Below are 15904 nucleotides of genomic sequence, written 5' to 3' on the forward strand. Positions count from 1 at the left end.
CATCATTAAAAACATAACAATACAGATAACATTTGTAGTAATAGGGGCTTTACAAAAGAATAGAAATAAACATATACATCAGTGTTACAGGAATGATGACATGAGTACATACATAAAAGATCAGAATAACTTTTGAAACGTCAACTTCACACATGAGCATTAAAACAGAATAAATAATGTGTAACATCTTTACAAAGTAAATAACATATTATTAATGCCAAGTATATTTGAGGATAACAGTATTCCTCATCATAGTGAATGTAGCTTAGCATTAGACGAAAAAAAAAATTAGACAACATAAATCTTGTCAGATACACATACAAATACAGGAAGAACGTAAATACACAAGGGTACACAAACACATAGTGGGATAACACAAAAGGAAAGGACAGGGTTCGTTTTCAATGTAACATTTGGTACTGCAGTCCACCCCAAAGTTTCATTCCATATATGTTTCCTCGTATTTCATCCTTTGTTTCCACCAAAAAAATTCTATCTAAGCATGCTTTCTGTATTTATATGTTCACATATTGCTTACCTCATCATTTATTTACAAGAAAATCCTACCTATACCTCGTTCCTGTATTCTATTCATATTTCTTTTAAAATAATTATTTCTGATTGTACAATACTCATTGGGGCCCAAATCTTTCTTCGCAATGCATTCTTTACCTATTCTCCATAGTCAGTTTCTTATATAGTCTACCCCCTCTTAAGCTAACTTAAATCTACTGAGCTCAGATATATATACCAAGGGACGAGGCAATGCAGCATGACAACAAATCAACACAAACAGAAATGACAAAAAATGCAAATTGGCAAAGCTAGCAGCATAAATTAGCAAAGCAAGTGCAATATTACACATCTTAATGTCTATGTAATTAAAGTGGTGCACCATAACAACTTATTGTAAAAAAAATATTACCATGTACTTGAAAAGAAAACTATGTGTCCAGTTACTAGTTCCTTCTTATTGTTCTTTCCTTTCCAGGTGCTCCTTTTTTAAAGAATGTGGATCATAAAATAATTATTTAATAGATCTGTTGACAGAAAGAGTTCACATTAGCAAATGCATTTTATTTTATCAAAGCAATGCTGTAACACAGCTGGAAACCAGATATCAAATGAAATAAGCAACTACGAAAAGCAAAGCATAAAAATATCATTCAATAGTCATGTGGCATTTCGTTTCATAAGTTAATTGCTCTCAACTCTCGTAAAAAGACACTTGTCATAATCAGGTGTGCAGATGTACGAATATTTCCCATCAATTCATAAGCATTTCAGTAATTAGCACAAAGTGTGAGTAATCATATGTTTTTAAGTAACGAGGGTGTCGCATTAGCGATGAAAGGCACATCCTAATGGCTTATTCTCCAGGTGTTTGACACAGCTGTGTGCCCACAACGCATTACAAAAATCATATGTTTTCAAGTAACGAGCGTGTCGCATTAGCGATGCCCTCTACAAAGGAATGTCATTAACAGGGGTATAGGCCTCTCTTTGTCCTTCTCTTCCACCTGTGCCTCTGGCACACCCTAATGGCTTTCTTTTCTACCTGAGCGTCTGAAAAGGCTTGTTCTCCAGGTGTCTGACACACCTGGGTGCCCACGTCGCATTATGTGCAGGTGGTCACTTAACTTTCTTACGGAAATATTTACGAAAGCAATTTCCGCTACAGTGACAGTCTCATATAAACATATTTCACAGGTCAAGAATTTGCGTTGCAAATGTGTAGAAACAAAATGCTATTGATATGACAGTGTCCAAAAAATTTTCGTCGGCATTGTGATACATTCACGCATTTACACACACATTTCATAACTCTTAAAGTACGATTCTTTGTTTCCAACATCCTTTTTCACAAGTCTGCGTCCCTAACCACTATTCATTATTCATATACATATAAACAGGTAATCACCTTCCTCATATATGGTAGCATCATCTTATTGACATAAACATACCTCAACAGCATAATACACATCGTCGTCGTAAAAATAACACCATAACACCTCAGTCAAATCTCAAAAACGTCGTAGCTTTCTGCAATTGTTTCAAAACCTAAAGAAAATTCTCTGCTCATTTCAGTAGTGTCATCTACCTCAAACGTACTTTAAAAATCATGATCTCATACCCAATACATCATTCAAAGCTCTCAACAGTATCACAATGGTTCCGAAAAAATATGAAGAGTTCACACAGTACAGACAAAATACAATTTCTTAAGTGTGAAATAATCCAACGATGTAATCACGTAAATATCTGTCACTGACGTAATAAAAAAGTTTGTCTCTCTCAGTTAAATGATCAGATAGCTGTGTAATTTATGTGTTAGAGAAACATGGTACCGATGTGTTAAATTGTATAAGCAAATACCATATTAGCTAGGGCTCCTTGTGCTTGCCAAACACATGGTACACAAAGTAGGCGTGTACCCCCCTGAGGATCTCAAAATCGTCGTAGCTTTCTGCAATAATTTCAAAACCTAAAGAAAATTCTCTGCTCATGTCAAAAGTGTCATCTGCCTCAAACGTACTTTAAAATCATACTCCCTTACCAAATACATCATTCACAGTTCTCATAGTATCACAATGGTTTCAAAAAATTTATGAACAGTTCACAAAGTGCAGACAAAGTACAATTTCTTAAGTGTGAAGTTATCCAACGGTGTAATTGCGTAAACATGTGTCACTGACGTAGAAAAAAAAAATGTTTGTTTCTCTGTTAAATGATCAGATAGCTGTGTAATTTATGTGTTAGAGAAATATGGTACCGATGTGTAAAGTTGTATAAGCAAATACCATATTAGCTAGGGCTCCTTGTGCTTGCCAAACACATGGTACACAAAGTAGGCGTGTACCCCCCTGAGGTTTATTGTAATTATACCCTCAGGTGTTACAGATTACAGCAATGGAATGAAATGTATTGCGAAAAACTTTCTTTGTAATTCAAAAATCTTTAAAAATAAATGTTTTAAGTACAAAATTAATCACTCAAATACGTGTCCTGTAGCGCTAAATGTGCGTCTTGCTGTAAGATAATCTCTGGGAAGTGTCGTAGTTATTGTCCTCCGAAAGCTAAGTTCTGCACAAGTCAATGTACTTACCTCATGATAAACAAAGTGAAATGCTTTGCGTATAGATAACTTAGTTATTACGCTTATTGCCGTGATGAGGAAAGTACTGTGCTGTAACGTATTGTTGTCCTACGGAAAAGGCTGTCTCCTTGTAGCAATAGCACAAAAGTCACCACTAAAACATGTCTCACTTTATAGAAAAATTCAGAAAAAACTGTGCAGATATAAAACAGATACACCGCAAAAGCACATTGTAAATTGTCACTCATTAGTAACATCGTGATATAATCGTGTAGCTGTCAAAGAAACCAAATACTAAGTCATCTTGAATCTCACAGAAAGTACTTCAAATCCTGAATCCACTCTCAAGCAAACCAAAATGTTGCATGAAAATTTCATTAGCAGTGCTGGTAAATGTTCTAATCGTGCAACTAACAAGCAAGAATGTACACACACAATTACACTGTGTCGTCTGTTCGCAATAACAATGCATTCGTAATTTCTGTTTAAATAATTTCTCTTGGTTCTTGACTGGATGGTTAGTTAGCTTTAAAACATAGTTGCATGTTAACAGTTTCTCAGTGTGACAAATTGTACAAGTAGCGTGAAGTGAAAATTGCAAAGACTAAGTTAAAAAGCAGATTATCTGTCAATAAATGGTTTTACATGAGAAATGTGGTGTAAACCTTTGCTCTTCTCAGTACGCAGAGTTTCAACTTTAACGCAATTATCATTTGGTATACGTCGGTGAAGAATACTGGAATTTTGCTCAAGGTTAGCGTCTATGTTATTTTTCCCTGAGCCAGCGGGCGCACGCGGCTGCCTGCGGTGCGAGTCATTGTCTGTTTCTTTGTTGGCGCGCGCCGTTACTGGGATTAGGAGGCCTAACTTCCACAAATTCGCCTTGCCCAGAGGGCCCAGCTCTGTTTAAAACTCGCCAGTTCTGATGCAGTTCAGGTCTGTCGTTACGATCATATCGTCTGTCGTCATGTTGGTAGTTTCCATAGTTTCTTTCTTGTCGGTCACATGGTGGAGAATTTCTCCTTGAATCGTAACTGTGTGCTGGACCGTTGCGTCTAAAGTTATTCTGTCTCCCTTGATAATAGTTATATTGGTTCCCATATTGTCTGTTTCTCTGATTGTCTCTGTGATAGTCATTACCGCGGAAAGGTGATCTTTCCCTGTAACTATTACTCTGCCAGTGGTTGTCATATGGGTGGTGTCTGTTTTGGTCACGATTTACGTTGTAAGAATAGGTTTGTCGTGGCCATTTATTGTTTCTGTCGTCACGGAATTGTGACGGATGTGACCTATAGTGAATGTTTTCCTGTTTTCGCATCCCGCGACTGTCTGTGTCAATTTCCAGTTCTTGTAACAGTCCCTGAAAAGCTTCAATGTCGTCTTTGCAACGTCCTGCCAAAATAATATGTCGTAAATGTTCAGGCAGTTTGATTAAGCAAATGCGGATGAGTTCTGAGGGGCTGTATGGGTTTGATAGGTACTGATTCTTGTGCAACATGTCTTCAAAATATTTGACAAGACTGGAAAATTCAGATTGTTCAAAGTGTTTCATCATCATGATGCTATGTTTTACGCGGTCTTGTGTAGCTTGAGACCAATATGCTGAGAGGAACGCATGGTAAAATTCTCCTTCACTGTGACAATCGTGAATGACCGATCGCATTCTTACAGCTGGTTCATTCTCCAAATAGCCACACATAAATTCTAATCTGTGTTCTAATGACCAGTTGGGAGGAAAACAATGAGAGAATTGATGGAGCCACGCTTGTGGATGAATGTCGTTGGCAGAATTCTTGAATGTTTTGAATTTACGTGTAGTAATGAACAGCTTATAGTCAAAGTCATCATGTCGGCGAGTCACATATCGCTCATTGTTACGTCGTGTCGGCGGTTCCATCTCAAAATTCGGTGCACCTTGCCAATTCCTTTCATAATTACCGAAATGCCCTGTGTTATTATTTTGTGGCTTTTCCGTATTTATATGTCCCTCTTCCCTTACTGGGGCGCGAGTGTCCTCTGAAATACGTAATTCTTGTATTACCTGTGTCAGCTGATCTTGTACTTCCCGCATTTCTCTTTTGTATTACGTATTAATTTGATTCTGATTTTGTTTGAATTTTCTTATTTGTTCATACTCTTCTGTGTCAGTGAAGGCTACGGGTCTTGTGTCATTCAGATCATCATCTACCTTTGTAGATAAGTTAGTGACCTGATCCGAAAGTTCAGCTACTTTCTCCGATAGTGAACACATTTCCTCAGTGTGTTTTTCTGAACCAAGTTTCAGAGTGTCCATTTGTGTTGAAATCGAATCTACTGTGTTCTTTAAGTTGTCCTGAGTTTTTGCGTAACCGAATCGGTAGATGCAACTGAGTCAATTTTAGCCCACAAGGTCTCATGATTTTCATGAACAATGGTTTGCAGCTCTTTTATGGCTGCTTCGTGATTCTGTAATGCATTTTCATGCCGCGAAAAAATAGGCTGAAAATGCTCACAAATTTGTGTTTTTACGTCATTACAGACTTTTTGACATTTCGATTCAATGTTATGTAATTCAGTAGTTAAATCTTCACGTGTTTGTTCAAGTGTGGTGTCTAACTTTTGAAGATTTTGTTCCACTGTGTCTAACTTTTTAAGATTTTGTTCCATTGTGTCTAACTTTTGCTGTGTTTGTCTCTGGTGTTGTTCCATTGTGTCTAACTTTTGAAGATTTTGTTCCACTGTGTCTAACTTTTTAAGATTTTGTTCCATTGTATTTACCTTAATAGTCATCAATAGTCATAATATATACAGCAGCTCATGACATCAATTTTTACAAATTTCAAACTCCGCCATCTCTGTCCTCACATCCACCACTGCTGGCGGCTCCCCTCCAACTGCCCAGCGCTATGCGCTGTTCGCATCCAGCTATAGCAGTTCATGACAACAATGGCAGACAACAATGCAAACTAGCCACATACTGCACACAGCACAGCCAGTGATTTTCATACAGAGTGCTATGTAACGTTGCCAATAAAAAACATAAACAGCAAACTTACATAAAGAAAACATAAACAGCCTACTTACAGTTATTTTACTGCCTAGGTAGCAGAATTCCTTAACTTCACTCACTTCGTGACCATCAATCCTGATGTTAAGTTTCTCGCTGTTCTCATTTCTACTACTTCTCATTACCTTCGTCTTTCTCCGATTTACTCTCAAACCATACTGCGTACTCATTAGACTGTTCATTCCGTTCAGCAGATCATTTAATTCTTCTTCACTTTCACTCAGGATAGCAATGTCATCAGCGAATCGTATCATTGATGTCCTTTCACCTTGTATTTTAATTTCACTCCTGAACCTTTCTTTTATTTCCATAATTGCTTCCTCGATGTACAGTTTGAAGAGTAGAGGCGAAAGGCTACAGCCTTGTCTTACACCCTTCTTAATACGAGCACTTCGTTCTTGATCGTCCACTCTTATTATTCCCTCTTGGTTGTTGTACATATTGTATATGACCCGTCTCTCCCTATAGCTTACCCCTACTTTTTTCAGAATCTCGAACAGCTTGCACCATTTTATATTGTCGAACGCTTTTTCCAGGTCGACAAATCCTATGAAAGTGTCTTGATTTTTCTTTAGCCTTGCTTCCATTATTAGCCGTAACGTCAGAATTGCCTCTCTCGTCCCTTTACTTTTTCTAAAGCCAAACTGATCGTCACTTAGCGCATTCTCAATTTTCTTTTCCACTCTTCTGTATATTATTCTTGTAAGCAGCTTCGATGCATGAGTTGTTAAGCTGATTGTGCGATAATTCTCGCACTTGTCAGCTCTTGCCGTCTTCGGAATTGTGTGGATGATGCTTTTCCCTAATCTCATTTTTTCCTATGAGGATTATTTAAACCGGTGGAGGCTGTATTAGGATCTTCAGCTGTTAGAGGCCGTATTACGCTCTTCAGTTGTAGGCAACTGCTGCCCACCAGTGTAGTAGTGCATTGTCTCTGTTTACTAATGGAGCGATACATCTGGGGTGAGTACACTGATATGGTTGGTGCGTACTACGTAGCACACCACAGCGGACAAGCTGCACAGCGGGTTTATCAACAACAATATCATAATCGCCGTATCCCGCATCATACGACCTTTGCTGCTGTGTACCAACGTCTGCGTGAGACCGGGCCATTTAGCAGATTACCTGGACAGGGACGCCGTCGCACGGTAAGAGCGCTGCAATTTGAGGAAGCTGTCTCGCAGCATGTGGAGCGGGATCATTCAATCAGCACTCGTGCAATTGCACGTAAAATGGGGACGAATCAGACGAGTGTAAGAACAGTCCTTCGACAGCAATTGTTACGTCCATTTCACTTACAGCGCGTCCACAACCTGGAACCAGTTGATTATCCACCCAGAGCACAGTTTTCGCAGTGGTACCTGGAACAGTGTGAAATGCATCCTACATTTCCATCCTCTGTGTTGTTTACCGATGAAGCAACGTTCGGGCGTGATGGAGTCTTCAACATGCACAGTTCGCATGTTTGGAGTGAGGATAACCTACATGTCACAGTTACTAGCGTCCATCAACCGTGCTTCTTCGTTAATGTGTGGGCCGGTGTTGTTGGGGACTGTCTAATTGAGCCGCATTACCTAGGCCATTAAATGGCAGGCGCTATTAAAATTTTCTCGCCTGAGCATTGGGAGAATTGCTGGAAGACGTCCCGCTGCCTACAAGACGACGCATGTGGTTCCAACATGACGGGGCGCCGGCACATTTCAGTCGTCGTGTGCGTCGATTCCTGGACCGACGGTTCCCAGAAACGTGGATTGCCAGAGGCAGAGTGTTGGTTGGTTTAATTAATCTGCCGCCAGAGAAATCTTCCTCTGCCGGTTTAAATACACCTCACAGGAAAAAATGACATTAGGGAAAATATTTGTTTTGATGTCCCCTACAACCTCCCAGAATTTGTCGGTTTAAATACTTTTCACCCTGTATTGTGAACAGCAAAGGTTCCTTGACACTCCCCTGCGGCACACCTGAAATTACTCGTACTTCGTTTCGTGTAATAGAAAAATTGAAACTTAATATTACACGTCTATAGAAATGTAGACTCGGAAGTTGCGTGATAGTTCGTAAATATTGAAAGTGATGAGGTAAGAACTCGGTCAAGTTTCTCCAGATACGGGTGTTACGCAGTAACAACCTGTACGTATTTATTAGTTCCCGCCCGTATACACTGAGCTGAGAAAGATCGTAGGACAGCGATAGGCGCATACACAGGAGGCTGTTGCCTGGCATAGATACGGTATAAAAAGACAGTGCAGTGGTGGAGGTGTCATCTGTACTCAGATGATTCACGCAGTAAGGCTTCCGATGTGATACTGGCAGTACGATGGGAATTAAGACTTTGAACGGGGAATGATAGTTGGAGCTAGATGCGTGGCGTACTCCATTTAGGAAATCGTTTGGGAATTCAATATTCCGAGAGTCAAAGTGACAAGAACACCACGTCTCAGACATTGCCTCTCACCCGGACAATGCAGAGTGAGTCAACGACCTAGAGCAGCAGCGTTAGCGAAGAGTTGTCGGTGCTAACAGACAAGAAACACTGCGTGGAATAACTGCAGAAATCAATACGGAACATTCGACGAACGTACCGTTAAAAGAGTGCGACAGCAGATGGCGGATGCAAGCTGTTCTCAATGGAGAGACGTCTACAGACGTTAAAGTAACCTCTGGTGTGCCACAGGGCTGTGTTATGGGACCATTGCTTTTCACAACATATATAAATGACCTAGTAGATAGTGTCAGAAGTTCCGTGCGGCTTTTCGCGGTTGATGCTGTAGTATACAGAGAACTTGCAGCATTAGAAAATTGCAGAGCGAAATGCAGTAAGATCTGCAGCGGATAGGCACTTGGTGCAGGGAGTGGCAACTGACCCTTAACATAGACGAATGTAATGTATTGCGAATACATAGTAAGAAGGATCCTTTATTGTATTATTATATGATAGCGGAACAAACACTGGTAGCAGTTACTTCTGTAAAATATCTGGGAGTATGCGTGCGGAACGATTAGATGTGGAATGATCATATAAAATTAATTGTTGGTAAGGTGCGTACCAGGTTGAGATTCATTGGGAGAGTCCTTAGAAAATGCAGTCCATCAACAAAGGAGGTGGCTTACAAAACACTCGTTCGACCTATACTTGAGTATTGCTCATCAGTGTGGGATCCGTACCAGGTAGGGTTGACAGAGTAGATAGAGAAGATCCAAAGAAGAGCGGCCCGTTTCGTCACACGGTTATTAGGTAATCGTGATAGCGTTACGGAGATGTTTAGCAAACTCGAGTGGCAGACTCTGCAAGAGAGGCGGTCTGCATCGTGGTGTAGCTTGCTCGCCAGGTTTCGAGAGGGTCCGTTTCTGGATGAGGTGTCGAATGTATTGCTTACCCCTACTTATACCTCCTGAGGAGATCACGAATGTAAAATTGGAGAGGCCTTCCGGCAGTCGTTCTTCCCGCGAACCATACGCGACTTGAACAGGAAAGGGACGGTAATGACAGTGGCACGTAAAGTGCCCTCCGCCACACACCATTGTGTGGCTTGGGGAGTATAAATGTAGATGTAGATGCGAGTGCCTTTGCTTACAGCACGACACCGCTTGCAGCGGCTCTTCTGGCCTCGCGACCGTATCGGTTGGACCCTAAACAACTGGAAAACCGTGTCCTGGTCAGATGAGTTCAAATTGCAGCTGATAGTAGGGTTCGGGTGTGTCACAGACCCCACAAAGTCATGGATCCAGATTGTTAACGAGATCAAGTATCCATAATGGTGTGGGCTGTGTTTACAGGGAATGGACTGGGTCCTCTGGTCCAACTGAACCGATCATTGAACGGTTATGTTCGTCTGCTTGGAGACCTTTCCCAGGCATTCAAGGTCTTCCTGTGCCCAAATGACTATGGAATTTTTATGGGTGACAATGCACCATGTCACTGTACCACAATTGTTCAAGAATGGTTTAAAGAACGTTGTAGACAGTTCGAGAGAATGATTTGGCCATCCAGATAGCCATCGAGCATTGATGTCACGTAATCGACACGTCAGTTCGCGCATAACATCCTGCAGCGGCAACACATCCACATTTATGGAAGCCTATAGAGGATTCCGTAGTAATGTTGGAACACGTAAGGCAATACTGACCCTACGACTTATCTTAGAAGAAAGATTAAGGAAAGGCAAACCTACGTTTCTAGCATTTGTAGACTTAGAGAAAGCTTTTGACAGTGTTGACTGGAATACTCTCTTCCAAATTCTGAAGGTGGCAGGGGTAAAGTACAGGAACCGAAAGGCTATTTACAATTTGTACAGAAAGCAGATGGCAGTTATAAGAGTCGAGGGACAAGAAAGGGAATCAGTTGTTGGGAAGGGAGTGAGACATGGTTGTAGCCTTTACCCGATGCTATTCAATCTGTATATTGAGCATGCAGTAAAGGAAACAAAAGAAAAGTTCGGAGTAGGTATTAAAATCCATCGAGAAGAAATAAAAACTTTGAGGTTCGCCGATGACATTGTAATTCTGTCAGAGACAGCAAAGGACTTGGAAGAGTAGTTGAACGGAATGGACAGTGTCTTGAAAGGATGATATAAGGTGAACATCAACAAAAGCAAAACGAGGATAATGGAATGTAGTCGAATTAAATTGGGTGATGCTGAGATATTAGGAAATGAGACGCTTAAAGTAGTAAAGGACTTTTGCTATTTGGGGAGCAAAATAACTGACGATGCTCGAAGTAGAGAGAATATAAAATGTAGACTGGCAATGGCAAGGATGCGTTTCTGAAGAAGAGAAATTTGTTAACATCGAGTATAGATTTAAGTGTCAGGAAGTCGTTTCTGAAAGTATTTGCATGGAGTGTAGCCATGTATGGAAGTGAAACATGGACAATAAATAGTTTGGACAAGAAGAGAATAGAAGCTTTCGAAATGTGGTGCTACAGAAGAATGTTGAAGATTAGGTGGGTAGATCACATAAATAATGAGAAAGTGTTGAATAGGATTGGGGAGGAGTTTGTGGCACTACTTGACTAGAAGAAGGGATCGGTTGGTAGGACATATTCTGAGACATCAAGGTAACACCAATTTAGTACTGGAGGTTCAAATGGCTCTGAGCACTATGGGACTCAACATCTTAGGTCATAAGTCCCCTAGAACTTAGAACTAATTAAACCTAACTAACCTAAGGACATCACACACACCCATGGCCGAGGCAGGATTCGAACCTGCGACCGTAGCAGTCTCGCGGTTCCGGACTGCAGCGCCAGAACCGCTAGACCACCGCGGCCGGCCTAGTACTGGAGGGTAGCGTGGAGGGTAAAAATCGTAGGGGGAGACCAAGAGATGAATACACTAAGCAGATTCAGAAGGATGTAGGTTGCAGTAGATACTGGGAGATGAAGAAGCTTGCACAGGATAGAGTAGCATGGAGAGCTGCATCAAACCAGTCTCAGGACTGAAGACCACAACAACAACATAGAGGAAGTGCGCCGTGTGTTTCTACAGGGGACTTTATAACGGTACAGCCTCCCCCAGGACTCATATGAAATGACCGATACCACCTACTTTACGCATCCGCATAGTTATCGGACGGTTCAGTGCTTCCTAAGGCCCTGTATGTATGTTTTATATATGTCATTTCCGTCCTATTTGATAAAAAACTTGATATTCATAGCGAAAGAATAAGGAATGTTCTGGGAAGACGTACGTTGTCATGATTATCGGTGGATTGTTGTCACTGGTAAAATTATGTACATATACTAAATTAAGTAACTAATCAAGAAACTGAAGTAATGAGTGCTTAGAAATAAATAACTAGAGACCCCTGCGGAGATGTTGGCATAAGGAATCAATGCTTCTAATTGTTGTTGTTGTTGTGGTCTTCAGTCCTGAGACTGGTTTGATGCAGCTCTCCATGCTACTCTATCCTGTGCAAGCTCCTTCATCTCCCAGTACCTACTGCAGCCTACATCCTTCTGAGTCTGCTTAGTGTATTCATCTCTTGGCCTGCCTCTACGATTTTTACCCTCTACGCTGCCCTTCAATGCTAAATTTGTGATCCCTTGATGCCTCAGAACACGTCCAACCAACCGGTCCCTTCTTCTTGTCAAGTTGTGCCACAAACTCCTGTTCCCCCCCAATTCTATTCAATACCTCCTCATTAGTTATTTGGTCTACCGATCTAATCTTCAGCATTCTTCTGTAGCACCTCATATTGAAAGCTTCTATTTTCTTCTTGTCGAAACTATTTATTGTCCATGTTTCACTTCCATACATGGCTACACTCCATACAAATACTTTCAGAAACGACTTCCTGACACTTAAATCTATACTCGACGTTAACAAATTCCTCTTCTTCAGAAACGCTTTCCTTGCCATTGCCAGTCTACATTTGATATCCTCTCTACTTCGACCATCATCTGTTATTTTGCTCCCCAAATAGCAAAACTCCTTTACTACATTAAGTGTCTCATTTCCTAATCTAATTCCCTCAGAATCACCCGACTTAATTCAACTACATTGCATTATTCCCGTTTTGGTTTTGTTGATGTTCATCTTATATTCTCCTTTCAGGACACTGTCCATTCCGTTCATCTGCTCTTCCAAGACCTTTGCTGTCTCTGACAGAATTACAATGTCATCGGCGAACCTCAAAGTTTTTGTTTCTTCTCGATGGGTTTTAATACCTACTCCGAATGTCCTTTACTGCTTGCTCAATATACATATCGAATAACATCGGGGAGAGGCTACAACCCTGTCTCACTCCATTTCCAACCGCTGCTTCCCTTTCATGCCCCTCGACTCTTATAACTGCCGTCTGGTTTCTGTAGAAATTGTAAATAGCCCTTCGCTCCCTGTATTTTACCTCTGCCACCTTTAGAATTTGAAATAGAGTATTCCACACAACATAATAGAAAAATAAAAATAGAAATAATTAACAGAATGGTAATATAAAAATCCAGTAACGGAGGACCTCACTATCTTGAGAAACGGCTTGGAAGTTATTACCAAGCGATGTATTTTCACTTGTTATTTATTTTCATATCTTCCTCTGTAATTAGTATTCTTTGTAATTGCATAAGTCTCCAATTGTTTGCATCTCACAGTTTTCTAGTTTCCGTAATTTGAGGCCTTATGTATGTAATCGGAGAAAGCACGAGCTCTGCACTACCATTGAATATTAGTAACCAAACCCTAACTGTAATTAATTACGTAACTAAAAAGTACGAGAAACATTATTTTAATTAAAGTTCAGAATGATTTTCTTAGGGAAAACTAAAGGCATTAGTATAAAATATTGTCATTGAATATTGTATTTTATACCTTACTCGACTGTAACATCAGTTTCTTTAGGTTTTGTAAATTTTTTTTCTAACATCAAAATTGTACAATATTAATAATGCTTTATTTTGGAAGTTATTGTTAAAATTCTATGTAAAGCGATGCTGTGATACTGCGAGGAGTCAGTTTTGAAGTTGTGATTCTTCAATTTCTCCAGGCGTATTTTATGACGAAATAAATCTCGGGTGAACAGCCTGGTATGAGTGTCCTATGCACGCTCATACCAGGCTGTTCACCAGAGATTTATTTCGTCAGTTTTGAAGTTACTTTTGGAAGTCAAAGAGATCAGTGAAATCTGTCCGTGTTCTGTTTACATGACGAGTGTGCAGTTCGGATGTCAATTAATGTGAATAAATTTTGTGAAGCATGAAAATTTCGCATTCATTCATCAATGCACCAGGCTGAAGAAACTTAAGTGAAGTAACATTCAACATGAACCGTTACAACTTCCAACGACTTGTACAGTCCATGTGACGTCACAGAATATTGGGATGTATCCCGTGACTTTTCTCAGCTCAATGTATAGGCACTTCCAAAAATGCGGTCTGTTTTTTTAATATAAGGAGGTACTTTAAGAAATGCGGAATTTTTTGTGCAGAGCTGGGAAAGTATAGTTTCATGTTTCAGTGAAACGAATTTTTATTAATAGTTTCATCTATCATGTAACCAATATTCATTTTGTGTACTTCAAGATAGCTTATGTCAGTGGTGCAGGTTCCCTGACAATTATCGATTCGCTATAAATACATCTTGAACGTTGTTACAAGTAAGAGTTCTATAGCACATTCTGGATGCTACCAAAGTTTCGCTGTCACAGAGCAAGTGAGTACAGATTGTGTAAAAGTGTGTGAAATAATGTACCAACTGGCCTTCGAAATTGAAGCAGACAGATGAACACTAACAGAAAAAAGCCGCCCATACTGTCGCAGTAAGTACACCACTAAAATTTTGCATCCATATCGACAGATAAACAGTACTCATGGCGATACATTAAAGCATGTCCCATCCTCTTGTTACAGAGCCAGCACCCAGAATTATACTAGAAATAGTAATGTAGCTTTCAGAAAACCATCTGAAGATGCTGAAAAGGTTCGAAAACCGGTTCATGGGCTAATAAATAGCTATTTCAAAAAGTGACTTCTTGCAGTTTTATGTATTCATTCAATTAATAGTCGTCCGCCCCCGGTAGCTGAGTGGTCAGCGCGACAGAATGTCAATCCTAAGGGCCCGGGTTCGATTCCCGGCTGGGTCGGAGATTTTCTCCGCTTAGGGTGTTGTGTTATCCTAATCATCATCATTTCATCCCCATAGACGCGCAAGTCGCCGAAGTGGCATCAAATCGAAAGACTTGCACCCGGCGAACGGTCTACCCGACGGGAGGCCCTAGTCAAACGACAATTAATAGTCACGGGTTGTAAAATGTCCATAATGGATAAGCTTAATCCTGATTATCATTCGTGCTACTGTATCTTTTTAAGAAATGATAAGTATTATTCAGTTTGTGTACGTATTTAATGATGATGACGTATAAATGCATCAGAATAGATTCCTCTACACTTTGACAGCTGCGGAAATATCCTTGGAATCTAAGAACTGAGATGAACTATTCCAGTATAGTTTTCGGCTGGGGGAAGAAACGCAGTTGTACATGATTCGTTTGATATTTATAACTACCTTTAAAACGTGTACCTACAATACACAATTGATCGCCAGGTCCTGGTTGCTAGTTGTCTCTGCGGCATTTTATGGCCCATCTTCTTCGTTCGGGATCACTTGGAAATCTAAACACGCGGAAACCATTTTTGCAGTAGCTAGTGCAGTTCATATCCGAACAACCATCCATATTTACGACGAATTCTTCCATATATTAAATTGGAAATCTCCACTCGCATCGTGACAGATACTTAAACAACTATGAATATACTTTGGAGAAAACATACACTTTTAAACATACACTTTGAAGAAAAGATGGCATACAGTTCAGCTCAGGTTACAGGAGTCTTAAGCCAGACCACGCTACGCAGGGAGCGCAACTGTAAAGGGAACTGCTTACAGGAAGCTAGGCAACGGCGTTGCCGCAGTGGATACACCGGTTCCCGTGAGATCACCGAAGTTAAGCGCTGTCGGGCGCGGCCGGCACTTGGATGGGTGACCATCCAGGCCGCCATGCGCTGTTGCCATTTTTCGGGGTGCACTGAGCCTCGTGATGCCAATTGAGGAGCTACTCGACCGAGTAGTAGCGGCTTCGGTCAAGAATACCATCATAACGACCGGGAGAGCGGCGTGCTGACCACACGCCCCTCCTATCCGCATCTTCATCTGAGGATGACACGGCGGTCGGATGGACCCGATGGGCCACTTGTGGCCTCATGACGGAGTGTGTGTTACAGGAAGCAAGTGCGACCTACTCTTGAGTACTGCTCGAGTCTGTGGGAT

General features: G+C 40.7%; 1 pseudogene; it reads left to right on the forward strand.

Annotated features, from left to right (window-relative positions):
• The first annotated feature begins 15530 nt into the window (after positions 1-15530).
• Positions 15531-15648, forward strand: LOC126159403 (5S ribosomal RNA; annotated as a pseudogene).
• Positions 15649-15904: the final 256 nt, after the last annotated feature.

This window comes from Schistocerca cancellata, unplaced genomic scaffold, assembly GCF_023864275.1.
Source record: "Schistocerca cancellata isolate TAMUIC-IGC-003103 unplaced genomic scaffold, iqSchCanc2.1 HiC_scaffold_1132, whole genome shotgun sequence".
Taxonomy (NCBI): Eukaryota; Metazoa; Arthropoda; class Insecta; order Orthoptera; family Acrididae; genus Schistocerca; species Schistocerca cancellata.